The 14,922-nt window shown below is 39.1% G+C and overlaps 1 protein-coding gene across 5 annotated transcripts in view; it reads left to right on the top strand.

Moving 5' to 3' along the window:
• APTX (aprataxin) overlaps window positions 1-14,922 on the top strand; it is a 262,688-nt gene that overhangs the window by 103,146 nt on the left and 144,620 nt on the right. For 2 of the 5 annotated variants that reach the window (XM_045043469.1, XM_045043468.1), the window contains exons 12-13: window positions 5,974-6,162; window positions 6,726-6,871. The exons of 2 other annotated variants lie outside the window; for them this stretch is intronic. The gene's annotated coding sequence lies outside the window, so the exon portion shown is untranslated. The remainder of the gene's footprint in view (window positions 1-5,973; window positions 6,163-6,725; window positions 6,872-14,922) is intronic. One more of the 5 variants, XM_045043466.1, reaches the window with a different exon arrangement.

Below are 14,922 nucleotides of genomic sequence, written 5' to 3'. Positions count from 1 at the left end.
CGACTGAGCCACCCGGGTGCCCCGAAAAGAGCTTATTTAGCCAAGCAGGACTGGGAGGTGAGGTGAGAAGGGTCAAGACAGAATTCTCTTAAGCATCAGAGGAAGAGAAAGGTTGAGAACCAACATACATGAACTATTTCCCTCTTATCATGTACTTAATGTACATTCCTTAGAAATTCACTGTCAGGTTGTCAAATCCTGGATGATGGGAAAGAAGGCTTGGATGACACCTTTCACACTGAGCACTCGATAGTCTTTCATACCTCTCACCCGGGTGTGCCTTTGGGATGCCATTGTTTCCTGCTATGTCTCTGAGGGTTAAGAGATACTGCTCTGCGTACCCACCAGTCTGCTCCTGAGATGATGGCCTGTTCCCCATTGGCATTGAGGGATGTCCCCTCTAGATGGCACCTTTTGAGACAGCTGTTCTTTCCTTTCTACTCCTCTATATCCTCTTCCAAAGTGGGTCTTGAGTTGCACATTCATTTGGTAATTTAGCTCCAGAGTCTATTTTATTACAGTGTGAGGCAATTTGGGGGTACACAAGGGGGTAAATTACAGCTATAGAACCTTACTAAGTAGTCCATCACTTTTACAGTCTCTCCTTTGTGTCATTCCTAGAGCTGCCTTTAAGCCCAACCCTGACCTCACTTTACATGCAGCCTCTCAGGTGGATTTTAATGATTTCTCTTCTACCTTCATTTCTACCTTCTTGACTGAGTCTTCCTTTTATTAGTCTTCCCAGGAGAATTTCCCTTTGCATGCTTTTCCTTGATCTCAAATCTTTTCTTTCTTTTTAAAAACAAAACATTTCCTCATTATATATGGAAGTCAAAGATGCATGCTCACCATGGAAATTAGGAAAATACAGAAAAGTGCAAAGATAAACCATCCACTGTCATAGAAATAACCATAAAGTTTGGTGAATTTACTTTGCTTTTATGTAATTGCAAATAAGCTGAATATTCAGATCTGTATTCTTTTTCCTTATCTTTTCTTCTGATTTAGTCTATAACAACCCCTAGCAAAGTCATGATGTTGTTACTGCTTTGTTATTTGTGTGTGCATGTTTGTGTATGTACATACATGCCCACATGCACACACACACACACACACACACACACACACCATAACTGGTGTCTTTGGGTCAGGTGCTGAACCCTGGGACACTTTACAACCTGACACACAACATTATGTTTTGGCCTCCTTTTACTAGACAGTTATTTTGTTCTTACCTGTTCTGCCCCCCTTCTCAACCTTTATAGATCTATGTGGATTCTGGTTGATTAAAGGAATTATTGTATGGTGTCCAAAGCCTAACTTGATATTGGCTAACAGATAATAAGAGGGTGGTCCACTTTTCAATAATTGTCTATTGATCCACTTCCTGTGATATTTGGAATTTCAGTTTCTACTCTCCTCAGTCTTAGCTCAATTGCTTATTCCTGAGTGCCTGCAGCCTCTATCAATTGCTAGGAAACAAGGTCTGAGCACCCAAGGAGAGTTTCCTGTTATTCTTTTGTAAAATGATGGCAAGGAGATTTGATAAAAGCTGAATGAATTTTTAGTCTAGGATGTTCTGTTCTTAAGCTATAATTGCTGTTTTCCATTTAACTCTCAAAGTGATTCTGTCAAACAAAAGAAACTTTAGTCTTCATGTGTGTATTATTATTATTTCCTAAAAAATTCTCCTTTAAATGTATGATTAAAAAAAGATCTCTGCATCATTAAAGGTGATTTTCTTTTGTCTTGGAACTGGTTTTATATGAATGTCAGGGGAAAGAGGCACTTTAAAAGTGAGCCATGTGGAATGTGCTTATTCCACAAAATGAGATACATTTGATTGCAATAAATATAAAAACCATGAAGTAAACAATTAAAAAATAATTTTAGAATTTAAGAATGCTGAATCAAACTCTTGGTTATTAAGGTTTATTACCTAAATGATGTCTATTTGATCTTCAAAATTTAAAATCACTGAGGTTAGCATAAGAGAGTAAGGATTAAATGGTATTTGGAGGGATTTAAGTTAGACATTAGAAGCTTTGCAGAATTCAGAGAAACCACTATCCATGGTCACAGATGAGAGGAGCCTTATCTTGGGATCTGTTAATAAGTGAGTAGTCTGTCTCTTTGTTTTACCCTTAAGGAATCAACATTATAATTCAGGGACGTATCTTTCTAATCAATTATGTGCCCTGCAGGGGACTATGATTCTTGGTTTTGAGTACTTTAATCTGGTGAGAGATGTTATAAGATGAATGGAAAATAAATATGGTTTCATGAGTTACATTTTTCCTGCTGTCATATATACTCCAATGAGCTAAATTACCTCCACGTATTCAAGTGGAAAAATCAGGTTCAACATGTACTACACCGAATAGCCATAGGGTATTTATCGTCTATCATATTTTCTTCCTTTGCACAAGAGAAGCAACTTGAAGTTACTGATGGATATATGCTAGAGGTCCCCATAGATCATGGATATCCCAGGGCAACAATGCATGAACTGAAGTGAGAATCAGGTAGAAGGGTTGGAATGAAACTTGCTTCTACTCATTCCTTGCTTTATTGCTATTCAGTGGTGTTGGTCCGTGAGGGTATAGCTCTCTTTTTTGCCCATGTCAGAATTGGAAAGATGTAAGCTGCTCTCAAGCCTAAAAGTGTGCTGCTGAAAGTGGGTAAGGAAGCAGAATATCAGCAGGTCAGAAGATGACTGAGTTCTGTGAGGATAGGGCCCAGGTAGGCCTTGTTCTTTGCTGTACCCCAAGTACCTAGCCTAGTTCTGTCACAGCACCGGCACTCAGTAAGTACAGTTGACCCCTTGAACAATGTGAGGGTTAGGGGCGCCAACCCTCCCCCCAGCTGAAAACCTGTGTATAACTTTTGACTTGCCCAAAACTTAACTACTAATAGCCTACTATTGACTGAAAGCCTTATCCATAACATGAAGAGTTGATCAACACATATTTTAACACATATTATATATATATAAAGCGCAAAATATATATAAAACACATTATATATAATTATAAAAAATTATATATAATTATATATAAATATATAAATATATATTTAATTATAAATATATTGTATTTAATATAATAAATTTATAGAAATAAATTATATTTAATAAATATATAATTAGATATATATTTATATATATTATATATATAAATAATATATAATATAATTATATATAATGTGTTTTATATATATTATGTGTTTTATATATACACATTATATATATATATATATATGCTTATAGTAAAGAAAGCTAGAGAAGAAAAAGTTATTAAGAAAATCATAAGGAGAATATACATTTACAATACTGTACTGTATGTATAAAAAAAAATCTGCATGTAAGTGGACCTATGCCGTTCAAACCTGTGTTGTTTCAAGGGTCAAGTTTACTATTGAATGACTAAAAGTGTTGATCACTCCATGACCAAACTTATCCCCTTCCTTGAGGGTCCTTGCTGAATCTCTATGTAGAACCTTTAGAGATCTCTATATTAGAGCATTCAGTCTTTGCCTGGCCGGCCAGAGGTGTGGCTCTACTGGCTGGCTTTGGGAATACAGACAGGGGACATCTGCAGATGGTTTTAGAGGAAGCCAGGGTCAAGAACCAATCTGATTTCACTACCAGTCTGAAGGGCTTGGGTGAGAGGAAACTCAGGTTGGTGGCACAGAGATGGAGCAGTGGACTAAGATTGACTAGGAGACAACCCTGGACAGACTCTTGAAGTGGTAGATGGACAGGGGGCTTTCATGAGGCAAATTCATCCTCATCCAGGATACCCAGATTCTGAGGACATAGAGTATGTTTGGGTTGAAGCTTTTTACTCATGACTTCTTGATGTGCTCATCCCTGCCCCAATCCTCTCAGGAATTTGCTTTATTTCCTGCCTCAGGCAACAAGACCCAGGGAGTCCCCCAGGAATCCAAATAAGGTTCAGACTTTCCTTTCCCAAGCAGAGCAGCAAATTCTAGAATTGACTGTGGCTTCAGCAGGTACCATCAAAATGTTGCTTCAGTAATTCTAGCTCCCCAGGACTCCCAGAAGGCTTGGGATTGAAGCCAACAGTCACAGGCTGAGCCCTCCAGGAAGCAGGTTTGTTGTTATTACTAACTCTTGGGATTCATAAGCTGATCCCCACAGCTTTTCCCCTTGGTGGCTTCTGAGGGCATGGGGGTAAAGACTTCATGCTAGATAGTCTTACCTTAGGCTCTGTGAAGGCAGCACTCACAGAGCCTTTGAGCCTTTAAAGAATTGCCATTTTTGATGCCAAGTGTATCACTTGAATACAAGGAGTTTAACAGAATTAGCAGCAGTCTTCTTTGTCTGATGCAAGATGGTTTTTAACCTACAATATTTTTAGGATCCTGCCAGTGTATCGTCAGGCTCCTTGAGGCAATTAAACCAGGCCCATGGCAATATGCAGACTGCCTTGCCTACTTCACCAGAGTTTGAATTTTTTAAGAGCACTTTCTCATCCTGTCTGGAAGAGATGGGGTGCAGAGAGAGAAAGCTTCCAGTGGGGGTCCTTTTGAATTTTTAGTTACATACTATCTTTGGCTATAGGCCACGTTGGCAATGTTGTGACAGAGCCCAAGTACTCCCCAACAACTTCATTTTCATCCAAACCAGCAAGGTTCAACTCAGTGGGCAAATCCAGTAACTAGAAGAAACTACATAAACTGTTAAGCCATAAACTGTTAAGGGAGCAATCTTACTAAAAGGTACCTTGTTGACCCACATGGAGAAATTTTGGCAATGGAAGACTCAGGACCTTTATAAGCTTTTCGTAGACCCTCCTAGAGACTTCATCACTTATGCCAAACATATTAAAATGTACCCACATCTCAATTAAATGTAAAAATTTCCATAAAGTATTGAAAGGATTTTTATAATTTTGCTTTTGAAATTATTTGCTTATGAATGACTTATTAAATTTACAGTTGACTATGTCTTATCACTCATTGTGCCTACTCAGAAATTCTTGTAAAACAAGAGAATCTAATCCACAATTTATTTGCATATGTAATGAAATTTTTTATGAATTATAAATTTAACAACAAAGTTGACATAATATTACATTTTGTAGGCAGTTAATTAAATGCTTATTAATTTCAGTTTGCTTTTCTGTAGTTGGAGCCAATTCATTTTTTATTTTTTTTGCTATTTTCTTTTTATTGTTTACAGGCCCCTGGAAAGCTGTGGGCCTCAGGCACACGACCTTTTGGTTCAACAGATAAAGTAGCCCTGAGGGAATGATTCTAATGTTTGGCTCAGAAATAAAGTTTTAAGGGTACCGGATTGTTGTTTCAAAGGTTAGCTCTGTCATGTCAAAGAGGAATAAGACAAATTCTGTGGTACTCCATAGGATGGGAGTGAATAAATCTTCACAACAGCACATCAAAGAGGCTGTCCTAGGAGATATGGGACCTGGAAGTGTTCAGCATGAGCTGGAAGATCTTTTCATAGAGGCTGTGAGGATGGAGAGGGTCAAGGGGTTAGGGTCAGAGGATTTGACTTTAAGTCCCTGTGCCAGTCATTACCTGTGTGACTTTGAGCAAGTCACTTAATCTCTTTGTATTTTTGTTTCTTCATCTGTAAAAAGGAATAATATTTATTTCATCTGTTATTGTCCCTCACCTATTAAGTGGAGATGTATTCCTGCTTCACTTATCACAAAGGTTTGCTGAAGATCAAAATGAGATAATTTCAAACTTTTAGACAAGGTTATAAATTCTATACAAATGTTAAGCTTCATTCAAATGTTAGTTAGAATTATAAATCCAATTCTAGGATACAAATGGAACACCTAGTAGGATGGGAAGGAATCTTCAAAATGAGTCATTTAAAATTTGTTATTGCTACTGACAATAATCTTAGCATAAAAGTAGAAGAAGGGGTTCATGGATGGCTCAGTTGGTTAAACATCTGACTACTCTTGATTTCTGCTCAAGTAATGAAAATGCTAAAGAAAAATGCCAGGAACAGATTGCCAAGAGATGGAGGCTGTCTTCTCTGAGAATTTGTACCTGCAAGTCTGCATCCAGAAATGAGATTTTTCTAAGAGTAACAAATACGATCAGACATCAAAAAACAAAACAAAACTTAAAACACTTTGGAGAACCCAGTCCTACTTATGTACAGTAAGTCAAAGCTCTATAAAGGTAACCTAATATGCACTTTGAGTTTTAGAAATGAAAAGATTAGAATTAACAGGATTAGAGCTAAAAGATACTGGACATTGAGACCCAAACTCTTATTTTATGCATAGAAAGATGATGTATAAAGTAATTGAGTGACTTGCAAAATGATTTCAACTTATTTAATACCCTGCCTGGTTTCATAAAGAATTTCAAGTGGATTATAAGAATAGGTACAATGAAATAGGAAAATCTAAAGTACAACCAATGCCGTGACCATGGAAAATAAGATGAAGTATAATGACCAAAGGAAAGGGAAAGTGGACTTATGGTGGTAATATATAACTTTCATAGAGTTATTAAAAATTAACAATAAATTTGGCTGAGTTTGCTCGTTAGCCAAAGCAAAACTGGAAATCAAGCCAGTGATGGAACCAGCATCAGAACCCCACCTTAGACCGGTTTGTTTTTTGTTCCATTTAAAAATTGTTTTTTATTGAATTTATTTCTTTAGGTTTTAAAATATTTTTTGTTTGGCATTCTCTTTCTTCTCTCCATTGGTTCAGTTTGTGGGGATGGCCTTTGTGAGGAGAGTGAGAGCTGCTCCATGTGTCTAGCTGACTATGGGAAATGTCTACTTCCTGTAGATGCCTGGGTGATGATTACCCTTCTAATCTGCTTGGTCTCTACTGCCTCTGCCTTGACCATTCTGGTAAGAATCAACCAACATCTCATGACAAGTTTTCCTTGGTTATTTGTTCTTTATGTCTATTATTCTCTGTCAGGATTTGATATCTATCTTCTCAGAGTTCCCTATTGTCAAGAGTCTTTGAAGTTATATAATCCATCCCCATTACTTAAAAATGAGGAAACTGAGATACAGGTATGTTAAGTGTCTTGCCCAAGGCCACGTAGCAGCAACTAACCTTTACTGACTGTCTACATATGTCTTATTTCTCACAGCAAACCCTGATAAGTAACTATGATCCTTTTTTACAGATGAAGAAAATGAAGCACAAAAGGTGAAGTGCTTTGCCCAAGGTCACAAGAGTAATCAAGGGAGCTAGGATTTGAACCCAGTCTGTCTAGTTTCCAAGTTTATTTCTTTGTACAACCTCCCACCCAGGGTTGCCTCTTAAGATGATGACAGAGCTTACATTGAATCCAGTTCTCTGAGTCTCATGCTCTTTCTGTCACATTTTAGAGAAGACAGTATTGGACCTTAAATTCCCCTTAGGCTGAAGAGGTGTGCAAGACTAGTCTTGGAATTTGGAAAGGTCTGCACTGAACTTGATTATCACTGAGCTTGATTATCACTGTCTGGCCCTGCTTTTTGGGGATTGTTTCTTTGGCCAATGGAATCAGTCTTTACAGAACTTTCTGTTTTTCAAATGGAGTCTTTGGTGGCCTAAAGCAAATGATTTATATGTATGGTTCTCAGCCATGCTATTAGGATGCACTGGTATGGGATAATGAGTCGTGAGGTGCCAGTAATTAATAATAGTTAAACTAATCTGAGACTGGTGCACCTAGGGATTGCAGAGTTGGCAGCTGGGGCTTCTTTGCCTCTCTCAGAGTCTCTGTGAAGGGACCAGGGCATGCAGTACATTCTGTATTGAGGGCATTGTAGCTAAATGGTCCCAATACTATATCTGCCTCAAGCAGTGAACTTTAATGAGTATATCTTTCCACATTGTGTAGAGCACTGTACTTTCCTATTCTTATTTTACAAAAGGCAGAATATGTCTAATGGGAGAGAGCAGAGCAAGTGATGTTAAAAGGACAACACATACACATATCTGTATCAATGATTGTCAGTTAATTGGTTCCTTGAATCTTTGTTGACACTTGATATTATGCAGATAAGGGGATAATCACCTCATGGTTCAGTCCAACATGGAATCCAGTTCAATGCATAACAGACCAGCAAATAATAATTACAAACAAATCAAAGCATTCTTGTTTTTCCTGAGAATGCAGGGCTTCTTAAAAATCCTATTTTTTCCATTTCAAAGTATCTCCCCAACACTGTAGCTGCTCCAAAGTTTCTCTTTTCTCCCAGTATAAGCTACTGCCCAGGTCTTTACCCAGCTGAACCTACATAAAGTTGCTTATCTCTTCATTCTCCCTTCTTTGTTCAGCTCTTCATTATATAGGTCAGTGTAGCTTTTTGGAAACTTTAATTTTCCTTCTCCCCCATTATCTTGGTTCTGTGCAATAAAGGTCTAGGAATGGATCAGGAAATTAAGGTAACTTCCTCCTTACATGGGAGTTGGGGGAGTGGTTTGGGGAAGACACTGGGGCTACTTCTGCATTTTTTTTGTCCCCTGACAAATCAACTTCACATGCATCCACTGTAGCAAATTTAACATCTCAAATTCTTACCCGCTCATGGTGAAATGTGTGGGCTCCTCCTGTCACTTGGTGTGTTATCTATAAAACTGACAACGAAACTATTATTAGGAAGTCTCAGTTACCCCCAAAACCTATATAGTATATTCTAAAAGTCAATGGTTTGGCATTTTCTATTGTTTTGGATTGTGGATGCTGATGTTTTCCTCCCTGGGATAGATAACAGAGCTTGTTGACCTGGAGGCAAAGTGTGTATGGGGGTGTGTGTGACAGGAATAGTTCTGTTATGCCCAGAATTCGTGATCCCCAAATACCGCCAGGGAGCCGAGTCCGATGTAAAAGCAAAAGAGCCTTTATTCGAGCTAGCTTGAGCTCAATCCCCTAACTGCACTGACGCAGCGGTGAGATACCAGGGAGAGAGCGAGTTTCAAAAGCACAAAGGTTTTATTGGGGCCTAGGGGCAGTTGGTGAGGTAATGGCTATGGCCTCAGCCAATTGGCTGGGGAAGGGTCGTGGCCTTGGCCGATTTGCTGGGGAAGGGTTGGAGTCCTGTTACGCAGGTCGCTGGGCGTGTTTTGATCAGGAACTTTGAACGGGTGAGTGGGAGGCTACTCAAGGGGAGGAGGCGTGGTCTAGGTGAAGGACACAGAACAAGATGGAGTCGGCCGGCGTAGTCCCGCCCTTTCAGTTCCTTGAAGCTTTAATAAGAGAATGGAAAGGAATTCACAAGATTGCTAAAGAACGATTATAGAGAAGTTGGGACAAATTAGGAGGAAGAATAGCAATAGCTTTTGAAGGGCTAGAAAACAGAATAGTTTATTTTGAAGCCGGAAAATACAATCTGTCAAAATGAAAGATTGTGATAAATCTGAAATAAAGTCATGTGATATTTAAAAATTATATTGAATTCTCAATTTTTTTGTTCTCATTTATATGGCTTTTTAATTTAAATCCTTCTTAAATCCATTGTGATTGACTATGCTAATGGATACTGATGAAGTTTTGGGGTGATGGGGGATTTGTGGGGTCTGGAGCTGACGACCAAGAAAGAATTCTTAAAGACGTCTTTGGTGCAAAAAGGTGATTTTATTAAAGCATGGGGACAGGACCCAATGGCAGGAAGAGCTGCACTGTAAGTGTGGGGGGTGACCGTTTTATGTCCGGGGAGATAAAGTCAAGAGGGAATTTGCAAAGAGGCTTTCACATGCTAAAGACTTACTGGAGGCCTAGCTGTTGTCAAGCTAAGGTTGTTTTTCCCTCTAGCAAGGTATTAACATTGACACAGCTAGGGAGTTCTTGGACTTGAGGCTATTGATGGGGTTGCCTTTTTCTGGTCAACTGGTGGAGACTCTTATCAGTTTAACCATTTGTTTTTTGTCCTTTCTTGTTTTTGGGTAGCCAGGAGTGTCCAAGGAATACCATACATGTCTCACCTGGGAGGGGGTGGGTGGGTGCTAGTTTGTATTTTGCCCTTGTACCATCATCTTATTGGTAGTCTTACTATTGCAAATGATGAATAATTAAGTATTGATTTTGTGCTGAATTTTACAGTTTTGATTAATTTTTACTGTAAAACATTTCAATCATATTTCAATTTTTTTTTAGTTGTTTAGGTATCTTTTGAAAAGTGGTTTCAAAAGATGTTTTTGGATAAAAGTTGGAGAGTAGATTTCACTCATATCACACAAAGTTTGTAAACAGCCAGAATCAGAGTTTTCCCCCCATGTCTCTCATAACTCATGTTCACAAATGTGGATCAAAATTGGCTGACATTAGAGTAGTTAGGATCTGACTGCCTAGGTTCATGCCATTTGGTTCTGATAGACTGATGCCTCTGGTTCTTAGGCCAAACTCACAGGGGTAACTGGAGATTACCATGATTTAGACAAAGAGGAGAGTTGGGCCAGTGAGTATTTAATTCACCTTCTGAGAAATGCTGACTGGTGGTTAAGATGAGCGAAGGATCACATTTATGTCACACTTCTAACTTTTGCAAGGACACTGTTGAAGGTTATAGATCTTGTTCTCTCTCTCTCTTTTTTAATAGTAACACACACAAAAAATAAAAAATAGAAAAAAAAAACCCCAGGAGAAATGGACAAAAGATAAAATCTCCCTTTGGAGGCTGATGAAAATTGTCAGATTAGATGGGCTCTTTGGGAATCATTACTTCTTATAATGCTCTGCAAATACCCAGAGAGCACAGGAAATCACATGTCAAGGTCACTCTGCTCAGCAGAAAATTTCCCTAATACCACATAATAATGAGCAAAACGAATGCAAATGAGGTTTTGACCACCAGCCCACCTCATTAGGACTATCTGCTCCAGCTCTACTTTTCCTACTTTTTCTGGGAGGTGTGTAGCCTTAGTTCAAAGGGCCCAGCACTTTTGACAATGATGGTTGGTGCTTTTCTGCTGAAATTCTGTTTTCTTAAGCAACCAGATTCAGGATTGGTGCCTCCAGGTTAGAGCTTCCCCTCTGTCCCTCGATCCACACCTCCACCCCAGTGGGTCTCCTCCCCCCGCCCTTCCCCAAAGGCAGATCAGATTTCCCCTTGGGATCATGGAAACCTGTTGTACCTAGAAAACCAAAACAGTGAGGGCTCTGACATTTCAGGCACAAATTCTGTCTTGATATTCAGAATGATCATGTCCCCAGTTATCTTTGGAAAGATAATCAGGCTCCTAGCTAAGATGGAAGAAAAATACTATCCCAGATTCATATGCAAAACAGAGTGATTGGAGTGCCTCTAAAAGATAAACTAGTTGAGTTTTTACCAAGGAAAGTCATTAGTCAGTATTTCCAGGTTATTTTACCCTATATTCTTATGGACAAGAAAGGGAACTCATATTCAGTAGGTGACTACTTTGTACCAGGTGCTGTGCTAGATGCTTCATGTATGCATTTTAACCCATAGCACAATCCTATCAGAGGGTGTCATGGGGTATCATTGTCCCCTTTTAGAAAGAAGAAACTGAGGCTCAGAAGTTGTCACTTGCTCAGGAACTTACAGTTGGAGTTGTGGAGTTGAAATTCTAACCACCTCTGACCTTAAAGCCTTATTCTCTCGTAAGAGGTTCTTTCTGGAAAAAAATATAAATAAATAAATAAATAAATAAATAAATAAATAAATAAATAAATTTTAAAAAGTAAAAATTATAAAATATACCATTGGTCACTTTGGTGCTGCCTGGTGTCCTTCCAGAGCTGTCTGTTTAGCTAGGAACTAACTCTTTAGGTAACAGTTGGAAACCTCACTGGAGTTATTGAAAGGGATGTTGGTTAATCAAATGTTTACTCTGTTGTAGAAGGTATTTGTGCATCTGATAAGGCAGTATGTGCCAGTAGTGGTTTGTGTATTGCCGATGAGAAATTAAAAACAAAAAAACAAACAAACAAAAAAAACACAAACTTTAACAGTTGTGTATTTATTTTAATGCATATTAGAAAAACAATAGCCAGAAGGCAGCTTGTGATTTCATAGATATTGTTTAGACATGGTTAAAGAAAATAAATAAGCTATTTTACAGAAATACATGAAGTAGGTAATAGTGGCCCCAGATAAAAAATTGTGATGGTAGCATGTGTCTGATGATGTTTGGGAAACATCACAATTAGGAATGACCAAATAATGTTAATGTTTTTCCCAACACTGAGGGACAGTGAGCCTAAGTAGCCTGTGGTCACTGTGTAATTACCCAGAGATTATGTTCTACAAAATAGAATCCCTAACTAGCTTTGTCTGCTACCCAGCCCATTCTTGGGGCACCACATTCCACTGCCAGCTCATATGAAAGCAGAGAATTCAAATTAATTTGAGCCTTAGCCTATCCAAAATCTAATTATGCAGAAAAATGTAATACAACAAAAGTGAAAGAAAAGGATTTTTAGATGGCCCAACATTTGGGATTCTGAGGATGATGGTTATTATAAATAACTGTATAAGTGGCATCTGTTTGCCAAGAAACTGTACCTCTTTTTAATTCATTTTAGGCAGTGACAGAAAATTATTTGAACTCAGGTTCCAGTCCAGTCCCAGTTCCATCATCAACCAGGTGTGTGATCTTAGGGTGGGGGTGGGAGGCTTGTTTTTAAAGATACTTTCCCTCTCCAGAGCTTTGTGAACAACAGGTCATACCTATGCTTCAATGTGCTTTGATGACTTAATGGTTTTCAGAGAAGCCCTCTGATTTGAAAACAAATCAGGAACTCAGAGCTACATTTTGGGTAGCATCTGGGTAGGAGGCAGCTAAGAAATACTCAAGTTAGGATTGGGTTAGGCAGTAATGTTTAAATGATTTAGGAGACAGGAATATACGTTTACTGAACACTAAGTCTATTCAAGGCACTTTGTATCCTACCTCACTGAATCCTCAAAATCGTTTTTATGGATAAGGAGATTGAGACTAATACAAATATTGAACGATTACATTGTATACCTGAAACTAATATAATGTCATGTCAGTTATATCTCAATTAAAAAAAAGAAGAAAGAATGGGGGGTGGGAGGGAGGGGAGAGTGGGTGATGGGTATTGAGGAGTGCACCTGTTGGGAAAAAAAACATTAAAAATTTTTAAAATAAAAAAAAAGAAAGAGAGAAAGAAAATTGAGACTCAGTTTAAGAAACTTGCATAAGGTCACCCATCTCCTAAATGGCAGACTTGAGACTGAATTCAAGTCTGATGGGTGGTAATCACTATGCTTTATTTCCTCTTAAGGTTTTAAATAGGCATGGGAGTGCAACCTGCAGATCTGGGTTCAGAATCCTGTAAGTTTAGTGCAGGGGACAAAAAGCAGTAGCTGTGGAAGACCTTCTAAGCAGGCTGAACTCAACGCTGGCAGAAAGGGGTGACTGATGAGGAAGAATAGATGGGTCATGTTTTTCCTGGTAGAATTGCTGGATTTAAGGGTCCATGGGCTCAGCACAGGCTTGGGGAACAAGTGCCTGTGCTCAGTCAAACTGGCACAGGTGGCAGCAGGAGAGCCTGGGGATCCAGGTATGATGTGACCAGACATCTGAGGTAAAGCCTAGATTGCAGATGGCAGAGTCTTGGGCCCAGAGGCCCCAGGGAGTCCACATCAGTGGAAGGCCTGCCCTGCTTGCTTCTTAGGAGAATTCTGCATGTGGGAGTGATTGGGATCTAGGGACGCTGGTTTGGCCTGAATGGCTTTCTAACTGATTGGCTATGGAAGGTGGCTTCATTCTTTCTCTATTTCTGTCTCTTGGTTAAGAGCTCAGAATCCAAGTCACATGGACCCAGAGTAAATTTTTCACTAGTTGTGTGATCTTAGGCAAGTTACTTACTTGCTATCAGCTTTAGTCTACTCAACAGTAAAATGAGGATAATAATGGTGTCTCTTTATAGGGTTGTTATGCAGATTCAATGAGATAATATAGGCAAAGCACAGTGACTGGCTCAATAAATGTAATTATTGTTCTTATTACATGATAATACTTATGTGGGATTAAGTCTTTCCACTACCCAGTGACTTTGACTATGTATAGCCAGATATTTCATTTTAATCAACAGTACCATACCATTATTTGAGTTTAATCATATGTCAGTTTGAGTCTAAGTTCTTGTTCAGAATTCTTAAAGATTTGAGGAAATTATTATGATTATAAAATAGCCAAATCCCCCCATTCTCCTAATCCACTTGTTCTCCTCCTCTGGACCATCTCACAGTTCAGAAATGGACAAGGCCTCCATTGCTCTGGGCTATGTCTCATCTATTAGAGGACAAAGGCCTCCCCTTGTGTCTCCACATACAAATTGCCCTGCAGGCCCCTTCTTGTTGCCTGCCTGAATTTCCAGGGAGCATGGAGGGTTATTCATAGTGGCTCTGACCATGTGCCTGAGGACATAGATATATTTTTAGTGTCTTCTCCCTAGAGTCTGGCTGAAAAGGTCATGCCTATCTTTTTATGCCTAATGTCAGCTTCTGAATAAATAGGGTGAACTCATTTCTGTTAAAAGGGCCCAAGCAATGTCAGGTTGTTGGTTCCCCCTAACCCATTTGGAATGTGATTTTGCTATTGACATGTAAGGAAAGTGCTTTGTAAACCCCAAAGCAGTTTATAGAAGTTCTTGTGAAGGAGGAGAGTGAGGGTGTCAAAGAGTGCCCTGGAGAGGAGAGGTTAGGTAAACTGAGGTAGCTACAGAGGGGCTGAACTAGGACCATTGAGAGATAAATATAGGGAGAGGTTTTGGGTACCATGTTTTCTACTTACCAGAGCTGTGTAGGTATGGAGCAGCACATTGACGGGGAGGGCGTCGCCCTTGCATGTATTCACTGAAGCAAAGACTGGAAGGCCTCAACCAGGATGTTGGTGGCTGGAGTCCTGTGAGAGCAGGTGACTGGATGAGATGGACTGAGGGCCCTTCCACTGCTGAGATTCAGTGATT

This window comes from Felis catus, chromosome D4 (assembly GCF_018350175.1).
Source record: "Felis catus isolate Fca126 chromosome D4, F.catus_Fca126_mat1.0, whole genome shotgun sequence".
Classification (NCBI taxonomy): Eukaryota; Metazoa; Chordata; class Mammalia; order Carnivora; family Felidae; genus Felis; species Felis catus.
This window is presented reverse-complemented; position numbering and strand designations above follow the sequence as displayed.